The sequence below is a fragment of the Geotrypetes seraphini genome, chromosome 18 (assembly GCF_902459505.1).
Source record: "Geotrypetes seraphini chromosome 18, aGeoSer1.1, whole genome shotgun sequence".
Taxonomy (NCBI): domain Eukaryota; kingdom Metazoa; phylum Chordata; class Amphibia; order Gymnophiona; family Dermophiidae; genus Geotrypetes; species Geotrypetes seraphini.
The window spans coordinates 27,916,386-27,942,888 of NC_047101.1; the positions used below are offsets into that span (position 1 = coordinate 27,916,386).

Here is a 26,503-nt window from a genome sequence, read left to right on the forward strand (position 1 = left end):
GAGTTCCCCTGGACTAGAAAACTGCCAACATTATTCCGCTCCACAAAAAGAGATGCAGGTCAGAAGCCGAAAGCTATAGACCGGTGAGTCTCACATCACTAGTGAGTAAACTCATGGAAAAGTTGATTAAGAACAGACTAGACACGTTTCTGGATGATGAAAGATTAAGGGACCCCCCACCAGCATGGCTTTACAAAGGGAAGGTCCTGTCAATCCAATCTGATAAGCTTCTTTGACTGGGTAACAAAAAAACTGGATGGGGGTGAGTCCCTGGACATAGTATATTTAGATTTCAGTAAGGCTTTCGACAGCGTTCCACACTGCAGGTTATTGAACAAGATGAACTCGCTAGGACTAGGAGACACACTAACAGCTTGGGTACAAGACTGGCTTAGCGGCAGACTTCAAAGAGTAATGGTAAACGGTATTCCCTCAAAACGTCGGAAGTGGCCAGTGGAGTGCCACAGGGCTCGGTCAAATTTGTGGTACAAAAACAAACCAGCACGCTGTCTATCAGCAATATCAGCAGCATATTAGAATAGAAAAGAAAATTCCCAATAAGCTTCCTTCCTCCTTTTTAAATACAGGGACTATATCTATTCTGTGCTTCCGTAATGGAATTTTTAAATAACATCCATGCCTGGTGTGTATAGAAAAATAAAGTTATTATTATTATTATATTTTTAACCTTTGTAGCTGCGCCTTTAAGTTTCATTTTTTACCATTCTCCTCATATTATCATAGTCTCTTTTTTTAAGTTAAGTGCAGTTGTATTGGATTTCCTGTGTAAACTTATTCCAGGGCTTAAATCAAATCTGATGACTGTTATCAAGTGGCCCCAGTATCATCATCTCCCTCACCAATTCATGTACTCCACGAAGAACTAAATCTAGAATTGCTTCACCTTTTATTGGTTCCTGAACCAGCTGCTCCATAAAGCAGTCCTCGATTTCATCATGGAATTTTATCTCCCTAATATGTCCTGATGATACATTTACCCAGTCAGTATCGGGGTAGTTGAACTCACCCATTATTACTGTGTTACTCAATTTGTTAGCCTCCCTAATTTCTGATGACACTTCAGCATCTGTCTGTTCATCCTGGTCAGATGGACGGTAGTACACTCTTATCACTATCCTTTTCCCCCTTACACATGGAATTTCTACCCATAGGGATTCCAAGGTGTGTTTCTGCTCCTGTAGCATTTTTAGACTGTTTGATTTGATGCCCTCCTTAACATAATATGCTACGGGGCTCATAATCGAAACAGAAATGTGTCTAAAATCTTGCCTAAATCAGCACTTAGATGACCTTAAAGACAGGTCGTCCAAGTGCCGATAATCGAAACAGGTTTTATGCGTATCTAAAAACAGCCTAGGCCTTTTTAGAGCTGAAAGGGGCATTTTAGGGGTAGTGGTAAGGGTGGGATTTTGGGTGGGACGTGGGCTGACCTAGACTTAGTCGTACTGCAAGTATAACTGAAAGTTTAACGAGACTGCCTAGACGGAACTTATACATAGTGACTTAGGCGATCTAAAAACAGGTCTAAATGCCCAGATAACCACTTTAGACACAAAGTACAGACCTCCACACACTCCCCCAGTGATCACTGACCCCCCCTCCCCCCCACTGCCATAAAAATTGGAATAAAAACGTACATACCTGCTTCCAGAACATTAGCACCTGGCATAGGAAAGCCTAGTAGAGCTTCACAGAGGTGGCTTAAGTAGTCTGAGGGGTGGGCTAGTGAACCATAGAGAGTAGGACCCAGGCCCATAAGCCACTCTAACCACTGCATTCATGGTGAAAAATGTGCACCCTCTAAAACCCTATTGTACTGCCATATAGGTGGCACCTACAGCCATAAGGACTATTGGTTTGGTAGACAGGTGGGTCTAGTAGGTTTTGTGGGGTGTTTTAGGGGGTTCACCATGACCTAAAGGGAATGTGGTGAGATGTTTATGTGACACCCTTTTTGTGAAATTTGCAGCAGTGCCCTGTAAGGTGCCCCACTATGTTGCCATGTCTGGGTGTCCAGTCCATCACTTTGCTGACCCCTCCCACGTCCAAAATGTCTTGTTCTAGGCGTTTTTGACTTGGACAAATTTTTGGATGAGAATGGGGTATAAAAATAGGCGACTTAGCAGTCTGGATGATCAAACAGCTGGACGTAGAAGTAGACGATTCTCGAAAAAAAATATTTTGTACGTATTTTTCAAGAATGGACTTTAGACGCTGCCAACTTTGAGCGACTAGCACCTTAGGCTCAAAATGGACTTAGACTTTTTTTATTATGCCACTCTACGGTTATATTAAATGAGTGTAGATGTCAGCACCTAGTAACAAACATAAGTACCCCACCACTTTTCAGTTTATTTTTAAATGGATCAGTCTCGTCCAGTTAGCTTAGGAAAACCTTTTCATAACTGACAAATCATCTGATTCCTAATTTCTCTTAAATGTATCTCAATTTTGCATAAAGTAGCTTTTAACTTGTAATGTTGTTTAAAAATAGCATGTAATAAAAAGCACTTAGCTTAAGCATAGCCTCCCAAATACCTTCAGTACATCCTCATTTTGCCCCAAATCTGGATTTCTATTATTTGGATTGTTCTATATCATTCAGTCAGATTTTCAGTCCAATACTATCCCTACACAATCTGAAAAATTATGACTAAGCCAAGTAATATTCACTGGCTGGAACTTTGAATATGAGACTTAAAAGTTCATAACCATTTTGCTATGATAAGGTTGGATGGAATGATGCAGCACTACAGTAGAAGATAGTTTCCATTACTTGTGTGAGGGATGCCAACCAAAAGCCCTGCTGAACTAAGATTTCAGATTGTGACTCGTTATTTCAGTTCCATTTCTTTGCATTCCTCATATCCAGAATGCATTGAGACTGAAGTTCACAAAGAAGGATCTGGCCATTAGTTTGGTAACATGACTCAATCAATGTGCTGTTGTTCTTCAGAGAGATCCACAATGGTTATGAAGAAATGCACCATCCAATTCTGGGTGACTCCATCCCATGACAGTTTATCCTTAGTCCTTTGCAATTTATTGCCCCTTAAAACCAGCTGTTACTGTAATTCATGTAATGACTAGTTTGTGAAAGCAGTCACTGTAAAGTTATTCCTCGGATCACTGATGGAGAACCCTACTATTATCTACTGTCAATGAAATATCTGTATAGGAATCTTACTGAAAAGAATGTATGTCTTAACCTGATATTATTCCTAAGCACTTATTCTCCTAATAAGATACAATTCCAACTTGTATGTTTAGTATAGTTATTAAAATCTTTAAGGGATAAGTTCAGCCCTCATGTCTCAGCTATAGAGCTGCGTGCTATGGCAGAATGAATCCACTCCAGGGCTTAAACCCTATTAGGCCAAAATAAATCAACATGTTAGCATGCCAATAGCCTCCTCCAAGTGTAGGAGCTGAGGTAGTCTAGGCAGAATTGTGGGTGATGAGACAGGTTCCTCTTACAGGGATCTCAAAGTCCCTCTTTGAGGACCGCAACCCAGTCAGGTTTTCAGGATTTCCCCAATGAATATGCATGAGATCTAAGTGCATGCACTGCTTTCAATGCATATTCATTGGGGAAATCCTGAAAACTCAACTGGATTGCGGCCCTCAAGGAGAGACTTTGAGATCCCTGATTTAGAACTTCAGGCTCTTTCCTTTCCTACAGACTTTATCACTACTACTGCCAAGGCTGGTTCTGGGCTCAGGAGCAACTTTACCAGCAGTAAACAATTTTAAAAAAACCCTCATATCTCAGTTAAAGTGCTAACAAGGTTACAAATGTTTTTCTTAAAACCCAGTACGACAATTCTGGTACCAGCTTTTAATTAGCCTTCTTTCTTCCCCAGTAGTGCATAGTGTTTCAAGCAGGGGTGATACAAGTGATATTGAAATTAAAAATCATTTTACCTTGCATTTTAAACTTTCAGAATTAAAATAATATGTTGTTTTAAATTTTGTATTTCTGTTGTGTGCTGGCTACAGGGTTCAGTAATAATGGAAGAGAGAGGGAAGAAGCTGGACATAAAAATAACCATGGATAAAGAGAAGGGGCAGGTAGAACTGTAAGGACAGAGATGCCAAGGGACAGTGCTGAAAGGGAGCGATAGGGACAAAGGGGAAGCAATACTGAAAGGAGGTTAGATAGGGACATAATAATAATAATAATAACTTTATTCTTATATACCGCCAACAATCTTGCGACTTCTAGGCGGTTTACAATGAAGAGAAACTGTACAGACAGCGAATTACAGAATATAGCATTGAACATCTAGTGATAGTAACAGGAGAGTTACATGGTCTGTGTATTACACGGTTTCACAATGAGTAGCATTATACAGTCGACGGTATTCAGAGCATTAGTAGGAGAAAGAGAAAGGAGATTGCGCTTTGAGTTACAAAGGTGCAAGACTGCAAAGGTGAGAAAGGTAACATAAGATGTTGATGAGAAGTAAGTTGTTAACTTGGTACATTTGAACGAAGGACGGGCACCTGTGGGAAAACTGGTAACAATTAGAGGTAGAAATTTTGGCAGAAGGGGTAGACGGACTCCTTGGGATGGGAGGAGGCCACGATTTTAGGGGAGAAGTCTGGTTAGGTTATAAATTTCTTAAACAAGGTGATTTTTAGTTCTTTCTTAAAGATACTATAGAGGAGCAATTCTGAAAAAGGGTGCAGGAGATAGAGATATAGAGGAACAATGCTTAAAAGGAGGAAGATAAAGAAACAGAAGGGGAATGGGGAGATCAGGACACTGAGAGGCCGATGCATAATGCTTTGACACCATAGTAAAAATTACCATGGTGGTAGTGATTTTCTTTTACAGGGCTATGCACAAATAAATAGCATGTAAATCATATGCATGCTATTTGTTCGAAATAGTCCCATAAAATAGGGAACGAACTGTGACAGACACCTGCACAGAAGAGCAATCACTAGGCACAGCTCTTCCCCCTGCCTGCAGCCACCATTCTTCTCCTCTGCAGGGGAAGACATGAATCAGCAACCCCCAAAATTGCCCCAATTCCACCCACCCCCAGCCCTCCGAAGGTAGCCCCTATCCCCCCTGGGCACCCCTACCCCCCAAAAAAAACAAACTGGTGGTCTAGTAGGCTGGGTCAGGTCAGACCCGATGACCCCATACCTGTTTTGAAGAGAGGCAGGAGGGATGACCACTTCCTTCCACCTTAAGGCCTACCTCTTCAAAATGATGGCCCGGTCCCTGCCTAGCATATCCTTGGATTGCACTGGGGGGGACCTAAATACCATATAAGGAGAAAACTCCTTATATGGTACTTAGGCCTCTTCCAGTTCATCCCAGAATGCACAGGGCAGGGGCTGGGCTACACCATTTTGAAAAGGCAGGAGGAAGTGGGCATCCCTCCTGCCACTTTTCAAATCAGGTACGGGGGATCATGGGGCTCCCAGCCCATATTGGCAGGTGGGGAGAGGGTCCTTGAGATGGAGGGTTCTCACTTGACCCAGCCCACTAGATTACCAGGATTTTGGGCGGAGTCTTGGTGGGAAGGGGGATGGGTGGGGCTATCTTTGGCCAGGTGGAGAGGGAAGGTTCTTGAGTTGGGAGTCCAGTCCAGTAACTAGACCACCAGGGGGAGGGGGGTTTGAGTGGGGACATGATGGGAGGAGTTATCAGGGGCATGGGGGAGGGGCTTGAGGGACTTAGGAACAACACACGCACAACTATAAATTTTTGCACCATAAAAGGGGGGGAATTCCTTTTCATGCATCACAAGGAAAGCTCATTAGAATACTAATGAGCTCCTTGTAATGCATTTACATAGAGGAATGGGGAAATTGAGAGGACAGATACTGAACAAGGGGGGGAGCGATAGGATATGCACTGGGATACAGAAGAGAAATGCTAAACAGGTCAAATAGAAATGCAGATGCATGATGGAAAATGGATGGTGGACATGAAGGAGAGTATTTTAATGTACCGTAATTATTAAGTGTTGCACAAGTACATTGTCTATCATGTGCCATGTGTGGAGGGGCATTTTCAATGTGGCATCTAAATCTAATTTTGGATATTTTGGAAAAATGTCCAAAATTCCAGTAGAGAAAATGGCCCTTCTCAAACCACCGACCTTGCTGCTCTAACAGGATTGGCCATAACATCTGAAGTTATCATACAGGCTGGTATGTATTGTTTTATTCTTATCTTTGGTGGGTGGGAGGGGGTCAATGACCACTGGGAGAATAAGGGGTCATGCCTCTAGTGGTCATATGTTCAGTTTGGCCACTTTTTTTGCACTTATTTGTTATTTAAACAAATTTTGCTCTGGATGTTTTCTGCAATGTTCCGTTGTTTCTTCTCTCCAGGCTCTCCTTTCCCTGCTAGGGGAATGCTGTTGTAAACTCTAATGTGATTATGCTGCTAATTGCCTGAGAATTTAAAGCTGTTGCTGTGTCTCCGGTTCCTCCCCCTTTTTGCCTTGCCTGCCCGAAATCACTCTGACCTACAGTCATGTTGGCCTGTTCGGTTCCTGAGAAAGGGGCTATTGCCCTGAAACACTGCTGGGTCGAGCCATGTTGAAAGAGGACTGCACCTTAACTTTGGTCTTTGACCCAAAAAAAGCTGGACTTTCCTTGCTACTATTTGACTACAGCACCTTTATTCAGCTAAGTAACTGGAGGGACAAGTGACTCATTTTTTCATTCTCTGTTCAGTTCAGTGGGTTAGGCATTCAGGGCATTGCAGGACAGTGAACTTTTTGTCTTCCACTTTTAGATATATTTATTTATTGCACATTGTTTGCACTCGACTTGCACTTTAAAGCACACAGGAGCACCCAGATGATGGTGTGCGGCTGGCAGTGAATGGTAATCTCTGCTCAGTGTTTGCTGGCTCTGCTATTTAAGCTCTAAAGCTGCTCTTTGAGTTGCTCTTTAAAGCTTTCAAATTCACGCTGAGGGTGCTTCTTATCTTAAAAATTTTGATTTTAGTTTTATATATTTTTGGTGGCGTCTAGGGAGTTAAATTTTCTGCAATGTCCTAGGGCACGCCCAACTTATATTTTGGTGTCTTACCAATATTTCAGAAAAACATCCAAATCATAAATCTGCCCTAATCCCACCCAAAACACTACCCAACATGTCCGTCCCCTTTATATACAGACATACTGCAGACAAACCACATAGAAAACTGTCTAAAAAATCTTTCAAAAATGGCAATTTGGACTCTTTTCAAAATGAGCCCCTTAGTCACTTTTAAATGTCATTTTTATTCATCAATTATTATTGTTTTGTTAATTTTATTACATTATTTTATTGTCATATGGTCATATTGGTCTCCTTTTTATTTAGTGTTCTATGGACTCCTGATGAAGGCATCGGCCAAAACATGGCCTGTGTTGAGTCCCTTCTGTGTATTCCTACAATAAAGAACTGTTTTTCTTGTATCCCATATTCATTTGCCTGGTGTTTCCCACTGGCCTCTTTATTTTCTTTCTGTGCTTTTTGGCATTCTTTTAGTTTTCTCTTTTTTTTTTTTTAGTGGACACGAGAGAGAAGAAATGTCAAATGAACAGATACCCTGTAAAAACAAGAAAAAAACAGAGGAAAGCAGAACAGAAACACTGGAACCAAAGTGAATGGAAAAAATAAAATACTTAGCAAAGATAGAAAAAAAGTATTTTACTTTGAATGTATTAATTGGAATATGTCAAATTTTGGAAAGGCACAGCTTTGAAACCTAGGGCAAAGCAAGGGAAAACCAACAAACTCTGCAGTACGGGTACACAACAAGCAAACAAAACAAAACTGCAGGGAAATGTACAGGGTACAGGAATTTTAATCAGTCAAAAGGTATTAAAATGAAATACATAAAAATATCCAAATTGCTGGTCCAAAGGTTCATGTGGACTGGACCCGACATGGTCTGTGTTTCAAAGAAATACTCCTTCCTCAGGGGTCCCAGTTGTTGGTACGCAGAATATAAGAAAAACCAGATTGGATAAAAACAAAATCTTAAAAGAACAGGTGTGAAATTATCCTTTATCAAGCGCTGCACTACCTTGCATTTCAGGTTCTATTTCTATATGGCTCGCTTTTACAAAGCTAATGAGTGTCATGTGGCAAAATTCCCAAAGCCTTTTAAATCCCTATGGGCTTCGGGGCATTTACCACACTGGCCCACACTAAAACGCTTTGTAAAAGGGGGCCTATGTTAGCTGTATGCAGAGTCGAACTTTTTTGAAAGTTCTAGTTCAGTCTTGTGCCTTCAACTCTCTATAATTGATCTGGGATGCATTGCTACTTATTTGCTGAGGGGTTTTCTGTGCTTTGTGCATGTTACCAAGGTGTGGTTATCTGCTAGTATGTAGTTTCTATATAAAGATCCATAGCAGGTGGTGTATTGGTGTTTCAGGGCGTAGTGTTAATATTTACATTGCTGCCTTTTCACTGATGCGGTTATTACTCTTGTTAGTGCTGTTATAGTATGGTAAAGTTTTAAATATGGTTTTTGCACAAGTTTGTGCAAAGTGTTTTGCAGGGGAGGGATTTCATGTTGGCTTTATTTAGAGCCATTTGAATGCAGCATGCCACTGGAAAGTTGAGTCAGCCATTTAAACGCTGAAGTTAAGTACACAGATGCAAATTGATTAGTATTTGGACTGTTATAATGACTTCTTGAACTGGATATTGATTAGTGAGAACTTTAGACTAGGGGTGTCTAACCTTTTGGCTTCCCTGGGCTGCATTGGCCGAAAATTTTTTTTCTGGGGCCGCACAAACTCTAACACTAGCTGAAGAGCAAAAAAAAGGTTGAGCAGGTCTCAAATTTGCAATCACTAATATAGAAGATGTACGTATCTAATAATAAACCTTCATTAAAGGGACACTGTGGAGAGGAACCCCAAAAAGCAGTAATACCCTGACTGAGTGATCCTCCACGTACACTGCTGACAGTGGGAGCAGCCATTCTGATGAGCAGGGAGGCGCGCTCCTGGTTCTCCCATTCACTTCTATTACAGCTATGGTGAGCCTCTTCAGAGGTAAGCCTCATCAGAGCGGGGATGCTGAATCAGCTGTCAGCAGCGCACATGGAGGATCTTTTAATCAGGGTAAATATTACTGCTTTTTTGGGCCTCCCACTTTGAGCTTAGACTTCCTCAAAATGAATATCTCTCCTGCTGTAGCTAGTAGGGATCCCCAAGCCTCACCAACTGACAACCACCTCCTTCACCTCCAACTTCCCAAGTTCTGCAGCTGACAGCAATATTGCAGAGCGGCTGCCTTCCCTCATCCCTGCCCCCCCCCCCCTTCTTGGCTTTCATGCATGCATAAAAGCAGGGGCAGCTTGAGGATATTGCCATTGGCTGCAAAGCTTAGAGATTTTGAGTTGCCAGACCGGAAGAAGATGTCTTCAGTTGGCAGGGCTTGGGAATCCCAACCAGCTCAAGTATTTATAAATTGCACTCAGGCAGGGAGAAACTTTGGTGCCCATCCACTAATTTTGGGCTCCAGTCCCTCCCCCAAATTAGCTGTATATGACTACGTCACTGAATACAAAAATAATTGTGATGCACATATCCCAAAGCTAACATATTTGCTCCCTCCTCCATCTTGCTGCAGCGTTCGCTCAAAGCCGTGGGCAGCGGCTTCCATGCGCCTCCTGTGGCTAATCTGGAAGTGTTCCCTCTGACATCGCGACGTCAGAGAGAACACTTCCGGGTCAGCCGCAAGAAGCACATAAGATCCGCTGCCCGCAGCTTTGAACATTTACTGCAGCAAGAGGAGGAGGGAGCAAAAAACAACAAACTTTCCAGTATACAGAGGGAATACAGATGATGGTTAAAGCAAACTAGTTTTTAATACGATTAACAGAGCACAATAGAACCTGTTTGTTTGATACTGCCAGAGTTAATGAATGGATGTTCCATATACTCCGTTGGAAGAGTCTGAGGCAGATTGATAGGCTTAAAAATGATAATCCCCAGGCCTGGACGGCATCCACCCGAGGGTAATCAAGGAACTAAAGGGGTTATAGCTGAACTGCTTCAACTAATAACCAATCTGGCGATCAAATCAGGAAAGATTCCGGAAGACTGGAAAGTGGCAAATGTTACGCCGATCTTCAAGAAAGGTTTGAGCAGAGATCCGGGAAACTACAGACCAGTGAGTCTGACTTCGGTACTGGAAAAAATGGTAGAGGCGCTGATAAAAGACTGCATTATTGATCACCTTGACGGACACAGTTTGATGAGGACCAGCCAGCACGGCTTCAGCAAAGGAAGATCTTGCTTGACAAACTTACTGCACTTCTTCAAGGGAGTAAACAGGCAGATAGACAAGGTTGATCCGGTCGACACTGTATATTTAGATTTTCAGAAGGCGTTTGACAAGGTCCCGCATGAATGTCTACTTCGAAAAATTGCAAGCCATGGAATCGAGAGTGATATACTCACATGGATTAAAAACTAGTTGGCGGACAGGAAACAGAGAGTGGGGGTAAATGGACAATACTTGGACTGAAAAAGCATCATGAATGGAGTGCCGCAGGATTCGGTGCCCGGGCCTATGCTCTTCAACATATTTATAAACGACCTGGAAATTGGTACGAGTGAGGTGATTAAATTTGCGGACGACACAAAGTTGTTCAGAGTAGTGAAGGATTGCGAAGACCTACAACGAGACATAAATGCACTCGAGAATGGGCCGCGAAATGGCAAATGAGGTTCAACGTGGATAAGTGAAAGTTGATGCATATCGGTAACAAAAATCTTGTACGCAAATACAGGATGTCTGGAGCAGTACTCGGAGAGACCCCCCAAGAAAGAGACTTGAGAGTACTGGTCAGCAAGTCAATGAAGCCTTCCGCGCAATGCACGGGGGCGGCAAACAGGGCTGTGAAAAGGGCGAACAGAATGCTAGGAATGATTAAGAAAGGGATCACAAACAGATCGGAGAAGGCCGCTGTACCGGGCCATGGTACGCCCCCACCTGGAATACTGTGTCCAGCACTGGTCGCCGTACATGAAGATGGACAGTACTACTCGAAAGAGTCCAGAGAAGAGCAACTAAAATGGTTAAGGGGCTGGAGGAGTTGCCATACAGTGAGAGATTAGAGAAACTGGGCCTCTTCTCCCTTGAAAAGAGGAGACTGAGAGAGGACATTTTCTCAGTTATAGCACCCCAGCTTTGGAACAATCTACCAATTTATATTCGTAATGAATCTTCTTTAGAAAAATTCAAGCGTTCCCTAAAAAGTTTTTTGTTCAAGGACGCTTTTGAAAAATAGACAACACAATTTTACAAATCACCAAACTTCTTAGATCTAAATTAGATTTCTGTATAGATTATAGATTCATCTTTTTTCTTCTTTTTTTTTTTCTTCCTTTCTTTTTTCTCTTTTTGTTCCTTTTTGTGTTACCTACCAAATGTGTTCCCCGCTAAATGTTTTCTTTCTCTTTAAAGATTGTAGTTCACCCCTTTCACCTTCCGTACCAGTTATGTATTAGAATGGATAGAATTTTATTATAATTATGTAAGAGTTTTGTTTTACCCCCCATTTTTTAAATGTTATGCGCCTTGAAGCTTTTGATATTGCATACATAACAAAAATTTAATAAACTTGAAACATTTAAGATAATGAAGGGAATAGACTTAGACAGGTTGTTCACCCTCTCCAAGGTAGAGAGAACGAGAGGGCACTCTCTAAAGTTAAAAGGGGTTTGATTCCGTACAAACGTAAGGAAGTTCTTCTTCACCCAAAGAGTGGTAGAAAACTGGAACGCTCTTCCGGAGGCTGTTATAGAGGAAAACACTCTCCAGGGATTCAATACAAAGTTAGACAAGTTCCTGCTGAACCAAAACGTACGCAGGTAAGGCTAGACTCAAGGCACTGGTCTTTGACCTAAGGGCCACCACGGGAGTGGACTGCTGGGCACGATGGACCACTGGTCTGACCCAGAAGCGGCAATTCTTATAACCCTATGGTGCTGGAAAGATGGTCTGTTTCATCTTGAAGCTTGCATGTCATGTATTCAAGATCATGTTGAATGCTTAAATCCTGCAAGGAAATATTGAAGAGGCTGTTCTAAATCAGTGCTAGTTCTCCACCTCTTTTGATGTGTCTTTGTGCATGTAATATACTGTATCCACCAGGACAGACATGGGGGAGCTCAGGACTATTTGTCTCATTTAGCCAGGACTCCGCAAAAAAGGCTATACCACTATTATTTTCTATGAGTAGATCTTTTATTATTTGTAGTTTGTTTGCAAGTGATCTTGCGTTGACATAGGTGCACTGGGGTGGTTGTTTTATGTTTGGTAATTTGATTAGTTATAGTAATTGGGTATAAATTGCCTTGCTTTTTTGCATTTAGTGGTTTTGAGGTTGTTGTTTTCTGGTATGTATAATGGGTATAGAAACCGCCTTGGAGTTAGGTGAGTTATTCTTTGGATTTTCATTACTTGGACAAATGAATTGGAATAGCATGGAAGGCCATATATTGAGTTTTATCCAGGGTTGATTGGCCAAATAGAAAAATTACTAGCAGATACAACCAATTCATTTTATATACACTTGTGGTAGGTCATTCTTGATGAGATGAGGGAAACTTGTGGGCATAGAAGAATGTAATAAGTAGGAGATGCATGTAGCAGGTTGTTGCTGAAATCGCTGCGCAAAGGAGCACAATAAAGAGTGCGTCTTTGGATTGTGCCTTAGGTGGCCTAACAAGTGACAGCTTGCCGCTAGGCACATTGCCTAGGTAGGCACCACAAGGATCGCTGGGAGGGGAGGAGGGGTGGCGTGAGCTTCCACGCTGGACTCTTCAGGCCTAGTCTTATTTGAGACGGGGCAACTTGGTGTGGAGCTGCACTGGTGGACTCCCTCCTGCTTGGTCTGTTCTTCTGGCCTGCTAATCTAACTGTTTTCACCACATTCTCCGGCAATAAATTTCACAGTTTTATTGCATGTTGAGTGAAGAAATATTTTCTCCAGGTTCATCGCATGCCCCCTAGTCTTAGTATTTTTGGAAAGCGTAAACAAGTGATTCATATCTACCTGCTCCACTCCACTCTACTCAGTATTTTATAGACTTCTATCATATCTCCCCTGAGCTGTCTCTTCTCCAGGTTGAGACGGCTCAAGGGAGATATTAGAGGACCTTGGATATTTTTGTCCCTGCCAGTGGAATTAGGACCCTTCCATAATATATCTCATTTAATTTCTTTCAATTCATAAATCCAGTCTCATCATAGAACAAATGAATCAAAATATACACCCATACAATAGTATCAAATAAAATAATACAAGTGCCTTCTTTCTAAATGCATTCAAATAATAACATGTGAGCCTGGGTTGCATACTGTACATATGCTCTAAGCTATTTTCTAGACAGTTGACCTTAGGGTCTTGCAAATAGTTTGACTCACTGAACTTAATTCAAGAACAGGGAGTGGTACTGATTTTTCAGTGCATGACAGTTAAGCAAGTTTAAACTTGGATGGTGGGTTTGACAGTCACAGATGTTTCTACTTGTCGGTTTCAAACATACACAAAAAAATCTTTCCTATTAAGTAATTGTGTTATGTATGTAGTTTTGATATTACATTTATCTTTGGTATATTTGGACAGTATTCTTTTGCAAGTTTTATTTATTGCATAAACTAAAAAGTATTTTACATGAATAAAATTATTCCTGGAAAATGATTTATTCCATCATCACCCTATGGGAGATAGAGGCTATCAAGTTTCAAGTTTATTAAATTGTTTGATTAAACGCTTTTCCAATTTCAAAGCGTTTTACAAAATTAAAAACAGAGTTTAAAAACAAAACTAACTTATACATAATGTTATACTACACAAACTAGGGTAACATCCTTTGGACAAAAAGAAAACTAGAAACAGTAGGAAAATAGGGAAGAAATACAATTTTTGTTTAAAGAGAACATAAAAGGGAAACACATTAGGGAGGTAAGGAAAATAAAAAGGCCTAAAAAATGTCATTATAAAAGTATAAAGGTATAAATTTAAGGGAAAAGAAGTTAACTGATATTATTGCTCAGGAATTAACTGATATAATTAAAAAAGAGAACTATCAGTTAAATGCTTCTTTAAAAAGAAGACACTTTAAGTTCTTTTTAAAAGTTTGCAAATCTTGTTCTAATCTTAAATACAAAGGGAGAGAATTCCATAACATTGGGGCAGTAACAGAGAAAATTGAAGCACGGCGGGTTCCAATAATTTTCAGTGAAGGAACATTAAGGGTAGATTGAGAGGCTGATCTGAGAACTCTGGATGAACTGTAAGGAATCAGGAGCCTATCTATAAAAGCAGGAGTATTGGTTTTTAATGTGTTATGAACTAGAAGAGCTAATTTATAATTAATCCTGTAAGATATAGGCAGCCAATGAGCATTTTGTAATAGAGGTGTGACATGATCAAACTTTTTGGAACCTGTAATAATCTTTATTGCAATATTTTGAATGAGTTGAAGACGTCTTATATCCTTTTGGTAAGCTCCTTTTAATAAGGAGTTACAATAATCTAATTTTGCGATAACTAAGGAGTGAATTAATGTATTAAGGGAAAATGAATCGAGAAGTGGGGCAAGCGAACGGATCATCTTTAATCTGTAGAAACAATTTTTAACGAGAGCACTGATGTGTGCTTGGAAAGTGAGATTGTTGTCTATTAAGACTCCCAAAATTTTTGTGTTAGTTGTTTGATTGAGGGGCTTATTGTCAATTATTATTGGACTAGTAAGTTGAACTCCTTCTTTCCCTGAGAAAAGCACAGTGGAAGTTTTAGTTATACTTAGAGATAGTTGATTGTTATTTAACCATTCATGAATTTTGGCTAACTTATGATTGATTTCTGATATGTCATGTGAACTGTTGGGATCAATAGTGTGCAAAAGTTGAAAATCATCTGCATAGGCATATACTGTAAAGCCTATGGATTGACAGAGTGTTAAAAGTGGGGCCAAGTAAATATTGAACAGTAATGGGGAAAGTATGGATCCTTGAGGTATTCCATAATTGTTTTGGTACGGCTTTGAAAAAGCATTGTTGAAAAACACAGTGGAAGATCTTTCAGAAAAGTAAGATCGAAACCAGTCTAATACTTGATCTTTAATACCAATGGATGAAAGGCGCTGTAGTAGTAAATAATGATCGATAGTATCAAAAGCTGCAGCTAAATCTACAGAAATGAGTATAACCGATTTATGTTGGTCCAGAAAATATTGAATAGTTGTAACAAGACCTATTAATGAATGTTCTGTAGAATGATTTTTCCGAAATCCAGTTTGATTAGGATGTAAAACCTGAGTTTTGTCAATGAAGTCTGATAATTGCTGGAATACTACCTTTTCTGTAATTTTGGCTAAAAATGGTAAACTCGAGATAGGACGATAATTAGAGCTCTTGACCCCTATTGTCATCCCCGAGAATGCAGTTGAGGAGCATTGCAACATAATCCATAGAACTTTGTCTACTTGAGCTCATAGAGAAGTAAGAAAGAAGGGAAGGTAGTAGAAAGGAGAAGAAGGGAATAGATTGATTCAGAAAGCTATCTAATATCATCTGCATGTGCTCAAAATGCAGAGCTCACCCTTCAGGCTTGCCGGTGCCTCCATAAACATTTCATTCTGGGACATGAGTTCTGCACAAGTGTTCAGTTCATTTTCTGGGCCTTCAAGCAAAGATGTTCACAGCTGCATCACCCGTAAGCTCTGGCATTCTTTTTCTGCCTTTACAATGTCTGATCTTCCTTCTCACATGGAAAAGAACAAGGGGAGGATTGACAAACAACTCAAGAGTCTACCATGATTCAAGGTTTATTATGATGTCCAAATTGCAACAAAAGATCAAAGCATTAACATTGACATGACAAGGCCATGGTTCAGTGTATTCTGTCTGTAACAGGGGTCAACAACTATAACATGCAAATTCAATACACTAATGATAGTTCTTTCAGAAGGACCTTTTATGAGTTGTTGTTCATGCTGAATAATATCTGAGAGAAGTGAAGAGTCTTCAAGAACTGTCATCATTTAGGGGGAAGTTATCAAAATTGACTATCATTAAGATGAGTTATTTTGCTATTAACTTGTGCTATTTTATCAGCACAGGTCTCATTTTATGCAATGAAATCTAGTTACTAATGACCTGAGTTAACAATGAAATAATGGCCCACATTGATAATGTCTTTCCTTGTAAAGATAAATCTTGAGTCCTTGTGGATGCCTGAGTTATTTGTTATTGCTGCTGTTTTATCTCTGTGTTATTCAGGATCCTTCGTCTTTTTCTTCTGATCCTTCTGGCTGTATCGGCATCGCCTCTTTAACCTCTGATGTTCCCTTTATGGTAACTTATTGTTGAAGTAAAGGCAAAAACCCTTCTTGTACCCTTCTGTTGGGCTGCTTGACAACAGCAGTATGGCTCCTCCACTGACATGGTCTTCTCTTGTCCTGCAGGTAGGAATTATAAAAAGATGCACAGATCTAGAGCCATGTAACATTTTCTTGGCCAGGACTTGATCATAATAGATGGCTGCTACTATTGCTGCTACCGTGTTTCCCCTGAAAATAAGACAGTGTCTTTTATTAATTTTGGGCCCAAAAAACACACTAGGTCTTATTTGGGGGGTATGTCTTATTTTTTTCATATACAATGAAAATCTCTCTATTCCTCTCCTCCACCCCAATTCTTCCTCTTTCCTTTCTCTCCCCCACATGTGCAGCATCTTTCCTCCTCTCCTGCCTTCTCTCTGCAGCATCTTTCTATCCCTCCCATCCCTTGCCCAGTTTCTATCCCTCCCTTCCGTGCAGCAGAACCCTTGAGTAGCCCCCCTCCCCCGCCACGCATCCGAACCTCCACTGACCCTCCCATCCTTCCATCTCTCCCTCCCACCCGAATCCCGCCAACCACGAGACCTACATATCGTCCTGCAAAAAGCAGCTTCGGCAGCATTCTAAACAGGCTGCTTCGTGGCCTTCTCCCGCTGGAGCCTTCCGTGTGCTGAGTTGCTGATGACATTACTGATACAGCAGAGGGAATGCCGAGTTCCTGATGACATCATCAGTCCTGTGGCAGAGGGAATGTCCCGGCGGGAGAAGGCCGTGAAGCAGCCTTTTTAGAGTGATGCCAACGCTGCTCTTTATAGGTCTCGCAGTTGGAGGGTTGGCGGGGTTCGGATAGGAGGGAGAGATGGAAAGATGGGAGGGTCAACAGAGTTTTGGCTGTGCGGTGGGGGAAGTGCTGCTGCCAGCGAATCCAGGGACTAGGGCTTATTTTTGGAGTATGGCTTATATTAAGACCTACCCCGAAAATCATGCTAGGGCTTACTGTCAGTACTACACATGTGTTAACTAATGCAAACACACGCATTTATAAATTAAGCGTAATCAGTTACTAGTGAGGCCTTCTTTAGGAGTGGAGGAGTAGCTCATTGGCCTTGACCTTCAAGGGTACCTAGTTGAAATCCCACCACTATTCTGTGAGTTAGCCAAGCTATTTAACCTTCAATTGCCTAAAATACATGCAAAATTACATTGTGAGCCTGACAGGGAAGTACCTCAATAAAATTTACATTAAACTACTAGTAAAAAAAAAAAAAAAAGGTGTGAGCAAATTCAAATATATAGTATATGTGGGCAATTAATAAAAGCAGTATCTATACCATAATAAAAATTAAAGTACATTTATCTGAATATCAGTGTGTTTAAAGTTAAAGCCCGATGCTAGTGTTTTGGCAACACTATACCTCTGTCAAGGGCATTTTTAGTTTCTGAAAGGTCATCTTTAAAAAAGATGTGATTCTCAAATAATGTACATATCTCTGAGAATTGAACCTTTTTGGAAGATGACTTTTCATAAACATAAGTCCCCTTGAAACAGGCATTCTGTTGCCAAAATGCTAATTTCAGGGTTTGACTTTAAACATACTGATATTCAGATAAGTGCACTTTAAATTTACTTTTAAAAGGCAAGTAAATGATTATACAGTCCACATCATTGATAAAATCTTTTGATGTACATGGGTGGAGTTATAGAATGATGCACTTTTTACATTTTTATGATTGAATTGTTTATAGATTTCAAAAGCATTTTCAATACTTATTTCTAGTAGGTTTTCACCATGACCTTTAGACTTCTTTTTGACATGTTTACTCATTACATGCGTTGTCATTAATTTCTTTTCTCTATAGAGCTTCTTTGGCTGCTGGCCAGATGTTGACTGCAGTTTAAAATTCTTTGCCTGGTTTTCAAGGCTGTTTTCTTATTAGGATCATAACATTTATCTTGGTTATAGTTTATTTATATTCCAATTAAACAAGGCAGATTACAACCAAACATAACAAAACAAACATATCAAAAACATCAAAGTCACTAGATCATAAAATTGTATAGATCATATAAAAAGCATCAGCCTTCATACTTCATCTTGTAAAACGGTTACTAGAAATGAGATTACATTTATAACATGCTGGACAACTATCAGACAACATGCTTCTCTGCCTTTTTAGGCTATTATCTCCTTATCAAGAACGTTGAAAGTCAAGGGCCCTTTTACTAAGCTGGGTTAGACACTAACTCACACCCAATTCAGCTAAAAATGGAGTACCATTAGATGAGCTCAGGGTTCGGTGCTTGGGCCTTTGCTCTTCATCATATATATAAACGACCTGGAAATTGGTAAGACGAGTGAGGTGATTAAATTTGCGGACAATACAAAGTTATTCAGAGTAGCGAAGACGCAGGAGGATTGCAAAGACCTGCAATGTGACATAAACACGCTTGAAAAATGGGCCACGACTTGGCAAATGAGGTTTAACATGGATAAGTGTAAGGTGATGCATGTTGGTAACAAAAATCTTATACACGAAAACAGGATGTCCGGTGTAGTACTTGGAGAGACGCCCCAGGAAAGAGACTTGGGAGTACTGGTCGACAAGTCAATGAAGCCATTTGCGCAATGTGCAGTGGCAGTGAAAAGAGCGAACAGAATGCTAGGAATGATTAAGAAGGGGATCATGAACAGATCTGAGAAGGTTATCATGCCGCTGTAGTGCGCCATGGTGCGCCCTCACCTGGAATACTGCATCCAGCACTGGTCGCCGTATATGAAGAAGGACACGGTACTACTCGAAAGGGTCCAGAGAAGAGCGACTAAAATTTTTAAGGGGCTGGAGGAGTTGCCGTACAGCGAAAGATAGGGAAACTGGGCCTCTTCCCCCTTGAAAAGAGGAGACTAAGAGGGGACATGATTGAAACTTTCAAGTTAATGAAGGGAATAAACTTAGTAGATAAAGACAGGTTGTTCACCCTCTCCAAGGTAGAGAGAACGAGAGGGCACTCTCTAAAGTTGAAAGGGGATAGATTCCGTACAAACGTAAGGAAGCTCTTCTTCACCCAAAGTTTCAAGTTTTATTACCATTTGATGAATCGCTTATACAAATTTTCTAAGCGATGTACAATTTAAAAAGCCACTAGATAGTGGTCTCACATACAATTGGACAAACTAAACAACATACAAACTAAATAAGTCCATTAACATTTTTGCAATTATATTAAAGACAGACATGATTAAAGAAGGAAAGGGGGGAAAAGTTACAATTTCATTATCTATTGGAAATTACATAAAAGGAAAAAAACAATAGGGAGTGAAAGGGGTTAATGAGTTTGATATCCGTAGCAAAATGTGAGAGGTCCAAGATGGGTCATATTACACATCAAAAGCGTCTTGAAACAAAAAAGTTTTTAATAATTTTTTCAAAGAGAGTGGTGAAAAACTGGAACGCTCTTCCGGAGGCTGTTGTAGGGGAAAACACCATCCAGAGATTCAAGACAAAGTTAGACAAGTTCCTGTGGAACTAGAACGTACGCAGGTAGGGCTGGTCTCGGTTAGGGTGCTAGTCTTTGACCTGGGGGCCACCACGGGAGTGGACTGCTGGGCACGATGTTCTTATGTGCATGATGACTGCAAGCTAAAAGAGAGTTCTAATGTTTTGAGGGGGTGTTTCATTTTTGTGCTAGCCGCTTAGTTTATCTACATTATCATTTGCTTGCTAGTTATTGCAGAAACTCGCGGGAGTCCTTAGGCCCTGATTCTATAAATGGTGCCTAAATCTGTAGGCACCATTGAAAATAGCACCTATGGCATGCCATTCAAAGTTAGGCACTGTTTTTTAAATTGCACCTAGCGGTGCCTAACTTGAATTTGGCACCGGTAGTTGTCTCTAATTTAGGCGCAGTACATTAGGCCAGTGCCTAAGGTAAATGCCTAGTGGCACCTAACTGATTCCACACTCACTCCGCCCATAACCACCCTCGGTGTAGACGTTTGCACGGCACCTGCCAAATTAGAAGCCGACCTGAAACTTGATTTTTTCAATTGGTTTTTAATAGTGCTGTTCAAAAAATTAAGTTAGGTGCCAGCCGAGGTACCTTTTATAGAATCAGGGCCTTACTGTATACCGAATGGGCGTTGGCAAATGCGAACACGGTAATTATTACAGTTGGCTGCAACATTAGTCAGGGTCATTCATACAAAAAATAGAAAAGTGGTCATTTTAAGGCTGTGGTAAAAACAGCTTAGCATGTGGGAAAGGCTCATGCTAAGGTCACGTTTTGCTGCAATTCAGTAAAGGATTCTTTAGGTACTGAAAGTAGTAAAGGCCTGGCTATTGCAGTAGGTGTTTCCATGAAAGTAACTGAAGAGGGGGTGGAGAGAAGGGCAAAAGGTATATATGCATCTTCAAAGTCAGCTTGCGTATATGATATGGAAAGCTTGGTAGGTTTTCTGTACAGTTAGAATATTGCTTCAACTTGAGTCTCTTGACAACTCATTGTTGGGGCACTTTGAATCTTGTGGCTAATATAGCTCTTCTAATGAGGCATTCTCTGTATTTCCCTTAAAAACAGCTCTTCACCATTTGCAGAAGTCCTTGTTTGGGTAGTCAGCATTATTAAGCCAGCAGAAAAAGATGTATATGGTACTGTACTTTTCAAAAACTGGGGAACAAAATAAACCATTATGCTACTATACTTAACATAAAGACTCATATTGATGCATGTTTCACCTGTTTTATAACTTAATTAGTAATTGAAACAGGTGATTGATGGATTGCAGACAGGGGCTGTTACCTTAATGATTGTGAAAGTTTTCAGTTACAAGCCAGGACATGGCAGGGCTTTTAATGGAAAGCGTTTCTACAAACTGATTCTATTTTATTTTCTTTATTTCTTTTTTTTAAGACACAGGCTCTCTGAATGAAGGATTAGCAGACTAGATAGGCCGTAATGATTTTTTCTGCCTTCATTTTTCTGTTTCTGGGTTTCAACGGCAACTCTAGTAGTTGGAAAGTAGGACTGGTGCCAGGCAGACTTCTTTAGTCTGCTTCAGGGGAAAATAGAGATTTAGGGGAGACTTCTAATTGATGCTAAAAGTTAGGTGACATGACCACGTTCTACTACTAGTATTTATCATTTCTATATTCTTTCTGTTCTGTGTTCATGGATGAAAGACTGGGAGTGGGACCACAGAAAACAAATGCAAATGGGAATGGATTTGTAGTAGATTGGGAAAGATTTTCAGAAGACTGTGTTTGTGAGAAGCTAGCTAAATTAAAAATAGACAAAGCGATGGGGCCTGACGGATACATCCAAGGGTACTCAAGGAACTCAGAGAGGTTCTGACGGCTCTGTTGCGTCTTTTCAATACTTCCTTAGAAGCTGGTGTGGTCCCAGAGGACTAGAGAAGGGTGGATGTGGTCCCTCTGTACAAGAGTGGAAATAAGGAGGAGGTCGGGAATTATAGGCTGGTTAGCCTGACCTTGGTATTGAGTAAATTAATGCAAATGCTTAAACGGAGAATAGTGAGCTTTCTAGAATCAAATGGACTGCAGGACCCAAGACAGCATGGTTTTATACGAGGCAGGTTTTGTCAGACAAATCTGATTGATTTCTTTGACTGGGTGACCAAACAGATGGATACGAGATGGGCACTAGATGTAGTGTACATGGGCTTTACTGTGTGCAGTTTTGGAGACCGCACCTTCAAAGAGATATAAATAGGATGGAGGGAGTCTAGAGGGTTGCTACAAAATTGGTTAGTGGTCTTGGCCATAAATCGTATGGGGACAGAGTTAGAGACCTTAATATGTATGCTCTGGAAGAAAGATGGGAGAGAGGGCATATGATAGTGATATCTCTGTGACATTAATGTACAGGAAGTGAGTATTTTTCAAAGGTATAAAACTTTGGAAGGAGAGGGCATAGGTTGAAGTTAAGAGGTGATAGGCTCAGAAGTAATGTAAGAAAATACTTCTTTTCAAAAAGGGTGGTAGATGCATGGAATAGTCTCCCGGTGGAGGTGGTGGAGATGAAGACTGTTTCTGAATTTAAGAAAACATGGGACAGGTACTTGGAATCTCTTAGGGAGAGGAGGAGATAGTGCTTGCTTTGGAAGGCCAGAATAAATGGGTCATTCAGCCTTAATCTGCCATCATGTTTCTATGGCACTACTAGACATATGCAGCGCTGTGCATCAAAAAATAGTAGAAACAGTCCCTTCAAGTTTCAAGTTTATTTAAATTTTAATATACCGACCATCAACGTGCACCTGTCCGGTTTACAAAGCTAAAAATATTAAAATATGTTTTTGAAGGGGAGAAAATTTGAACATTAAATAGACAAATTACGATTATGAACACGAGTTGAGGGTGAAGAGGGAGGAAAAATTAATAATTATATCGTTAAAACAAATTAATTAAGGGGAAGAGGGGGGTGGAAGAAAACACCAGGAAGGGGGATCGCTTCTTAAAAGTGATTCGTTTTATAAACTGCTATGCTATTGGAAAAGCAAATAATTAGATGTTATGGTATGTGTCTTGGAATAAGAATGTTTTTAGTTTAGTCTTGAATTTTTCAAGTGAGTTTTCGTGGCGGAGTTAAAGTAGCATGGCGTTCCATAAAGTTGGAGCTACAACAGAAAAATTAATATTTCTAATGTAGTAGAATTCCTTGATAGGAGATATGGTCAATAAGGTCTGATCAGCCAATGTAAGGGTCCATATCTATGGCTTGTGGAAATGCTGGCACCTATATTCGAATATAAGTTGATTCAATAATAAGACGAGGTACCCTTTTCTCCCCCAAAAAGAAGGAAAAAAGGTTGACTAGAATATAAGACCAGGGGGAGGGGGATTAATATTCATATGCCCTGCCAGGATCTGTGCTCTGCCACTCCTTCCCTCACTCCCTCTCCTGCCAGGCTCTGCACTCAGCCCTCTCCCTCCTTGCCATGCTCTCCACCCTGTCCCCCCTCCCTCCCTGCCAGACTCTGCACCCTGTTCCCCCTCTCTCCCAATGCCTTGCAGGCCTCCACCAAGCCTGCTGTATGACCTGGTGGTCCAGTGATAAGCTGATTCAGGAGGGATTCCTCCCGTCTTCTGTCCCGGCCGACTCTAACAATTTTTTTACTTCCCTCCCACCTCCCCCTGTGTACCTTTTTTGGCTTTTTGAATCCCTGGTGGTCCAGCGATGTATCAGGTTGGAGCAAGCTTTCCACGTTCCTACCCCACACTGAACCCCTCCCTCCCTGAATGGCTGCCTGAGTTCTCGCAGCCCAGCAGTGTACTGGGCAGGAGTGAGCTTTCTGTGCTCCTGCCCGTCCCTGAGCAACTCCTTTTAATAGTTGCCGCCATTTCTCACGAGACTCGCATGTAGGAATCATCAGGATGGAGTGGTTAGAGCTAGAGCCTCAGCATCCTGAGGTTGTGGGTTCAGAAGATCTCACACTCCTCCTGGGCAAGTCACTCAATCCTCCTTTGCTCCAGGTACATTAGATAGATTGTGAGCCCACCAGGACAGATAGGGAAAAATGCATGAGTATCTGATTGTAAACCGCTTAGATAACTTTGATAGGCAGTATATAAATTACATTACATTAGGGATTTCTATTCCTCCTGTGCCTTGCGGTTCTAGGCGGATTACAGTATAGAAAATATCTGGGACAGTCCAGTAGAATTACATTTCAGGATAAGAGTAAGTTACAGGAACAGTAATGAGTTATGATAATACAATTTCACAGAAGATAATACTTATTACAGAAGATAATACATATAACAGAAGATAATGCATTTTACAGAGGTAATGCATGTCAACTCGATCGGTTAAATCGGGTGTAGTGTAGAAGAATTACAGTACATTCTAGATCACAGATAAAAAGATAATATAGGTGGGTATTTCCGAAGTCGTTGATTGGGAGCTCATTGGGTGGTGGTTAGAGTGATGGGAGATATTTTTTGAACAGTAATGTTTTTATTTCTTTGCGGAACTCTTTTATGTCTGTTGTTTTGGTCAGTAATTTTGAGATGTCAGTCTATTTTAGCTGCCTGTGTCCCCAGGAGGTTGTCGTAAAGTTTCTTACGACGAGTACCGTTGAGTGGTTGGGTAGGTGAAAAGGTTCTGTGTTCTCCTTCTTCTTGGTGGGAGGTAGTGGTGAAAACGGTTATTTAGATAACTGGGTGCCGTGCCGTGGGTTACTTTGAAAATGAGACAGTAGAGTTTGAATTGTTACCTAAAATAAATGAAAAAAACTTTAAAAAAAATCTATTGAATGATGCCCTTCTTTGTTATGGCAGTCAGGTCCAAATAGGTAATAGTAATCTGTGCTAAGTGATTTATGAAAATCGATGTCCTAGACCAGGGGTAGGTAATTCCGGTCCTCAAGAGTCACAGGCATGTCAGGTTTTCAGGATCTCCACAATAAATATGCATGAGATAGATTTGCATCTCAAGGAGGCAGTGCATGCAAATCCATCTCATTCATTGTGGATGTCCTGAAAACCTGACCTGCCTGTGGCTCTCGAGGACCGGAATTGCCTACCCCTGATCTAGACACATCCACTGCATCTCAGTTTCTAGAGCTGATCTCTGAGTCACATGTTCACTTCCCAAGATTTGTCTTCTTTCTATTTGGTGTGGAACCTGTGTCGCGCCCTTTTTCAAACTTTCTAGTGGAATGCAGATGGCAGTGTGTGGAAAAATGCTGTCTGAGGGGTGGATGCTGCTTTTTCTGGTGTTGCAAGTGTTTAATACATTCCCAGTAGGTGCGTGCAGTGCCCTAGGCTGAGCCCGCCAGCTGTTTCTTGCATCACAGGAAGCAGGTTTGAGCCTGCCTTGAAGCCTGTGTCCTGTGTTTACAGCAAACAGCAGGAGCATGCCAGGCTCCTGCTGCCTCTTTAACTCTTGCAGGCCCACAGAACTCCATGGTCTCCCTGACAAAGAAAGAGTGAGGGATTAAGAGGCACAGCCTGCTGACCACTGCCTTCCCCTGGAAGGCAAAAGAGAGCAGTGACTGCGCATCATATGTATTTCTTCTTTGGAATTTGGCTCATGCCTTTTTCAGTTGTAATTCAAGGCAAGTTACAACTGGTAGGCATGTTTGTGATTTTTTTCTGCAGCTCTCGGCCATATTTGCTCAGACACCTGCACTGCACTTTTTATTTAAAAATGTTATTATAGGATGAATATTAGCCACTTTATTTATAAAGAAAAGAGATGATTGGCTACAAAAAGAAATGCCAGACACTAAACCTGGATCTCAGAACAAGGAGATCAGAGAAGCTGACAAGGTGCTTTACTAATATTTATGTTATGTTATGTTACGTTAATCGGGTTTTCTATTCCGCCTTTACCTATTCAGTTCAAGGTCAGATTACATTACAAGAGGTTGGGTCAGTTACCCAGGAAGTTATAATGGACAGATTGACATGGACATTCAATAGGGTTGCTAGTACAGGTAGATCAGTGCAAATACTACCGTATTTTCACGTAGATAACGCGCACCCGTGTAAAACGCGCACACGGGTATAGCACACGGGAAACACACATTTATGTAAAGAAATTTTTATAAACCGCGCTCACGGGTAGACCGTGCATGCTGCCCCGACTCTCCTCTGGCTGCCCCGACTCTCCTTTCACCCACCCCGACTTTCCGTTCACTGCCCCGACTCTCCTTTCACCCGCCCCGACTCTCCTTTCACCCACCCCGACTCTCCGTTCACTGCCCCGACTCTCCTCTGGCTGCCCCCCCTTGAAGTCCTGTCCCCCCTTGAAGGTCTGCCTGTCCTCCCTTGAAGTCCTGTCCCCATCCTGAAAGCCTGATGCCCCCCCTCCCGACGCCCGATTCATCATCCGGAAGGACCACTCGCACCCCCACCCCGATGGACCGCTCGCACTCCCACCCGAAGAACCGCTCGCACCCCCACAGCCTCCCCCCCTCCCCCATGGAGAAGCTGTCTACCTTATTTCCGGATGCCAGTGAGCCTAGCTGCTTCCTCTTCCGGCAGTCCCGCCCCTTCTCTGAGCCCTGCGCTACGCTGCTTCCTCTTCCGGCGGTCCCGCCCTTTCTCTGACATCAGAGAAAGGGCGGGATCGCCGGCAGAGGAAGCAGCTGGGCTCACTGGCATCCGGAAACAAGGTA

At 41.4% G+C, this 26,503-nt stretch overlaps 1 long non-coding RNA gene across 2 annotated transcripts in view; it reads left to right on the forward strand.

Annotated features, from left to right (window-relative positions):
• The window catches only part of LOC117351778, a 94,178-nt gene extending 86,721 nt beyond the window's left edge, over window positions 1-7,457 (forward strand). For both annotated transcript variants that reach the window (XR_004537510.1, XR_004537509.1), the window contains exon 4: window positions 6,379-7,457. This is a non-coding gene — a long non-coding RNA (uncharacterized LOC117351778). The remainder of the gene's footprint in view (window positions 1-6,378) is intronic.
• The last annotated feature ends 19,046 nt before the right edge of the window (window positions 7,458-26,503 follow it).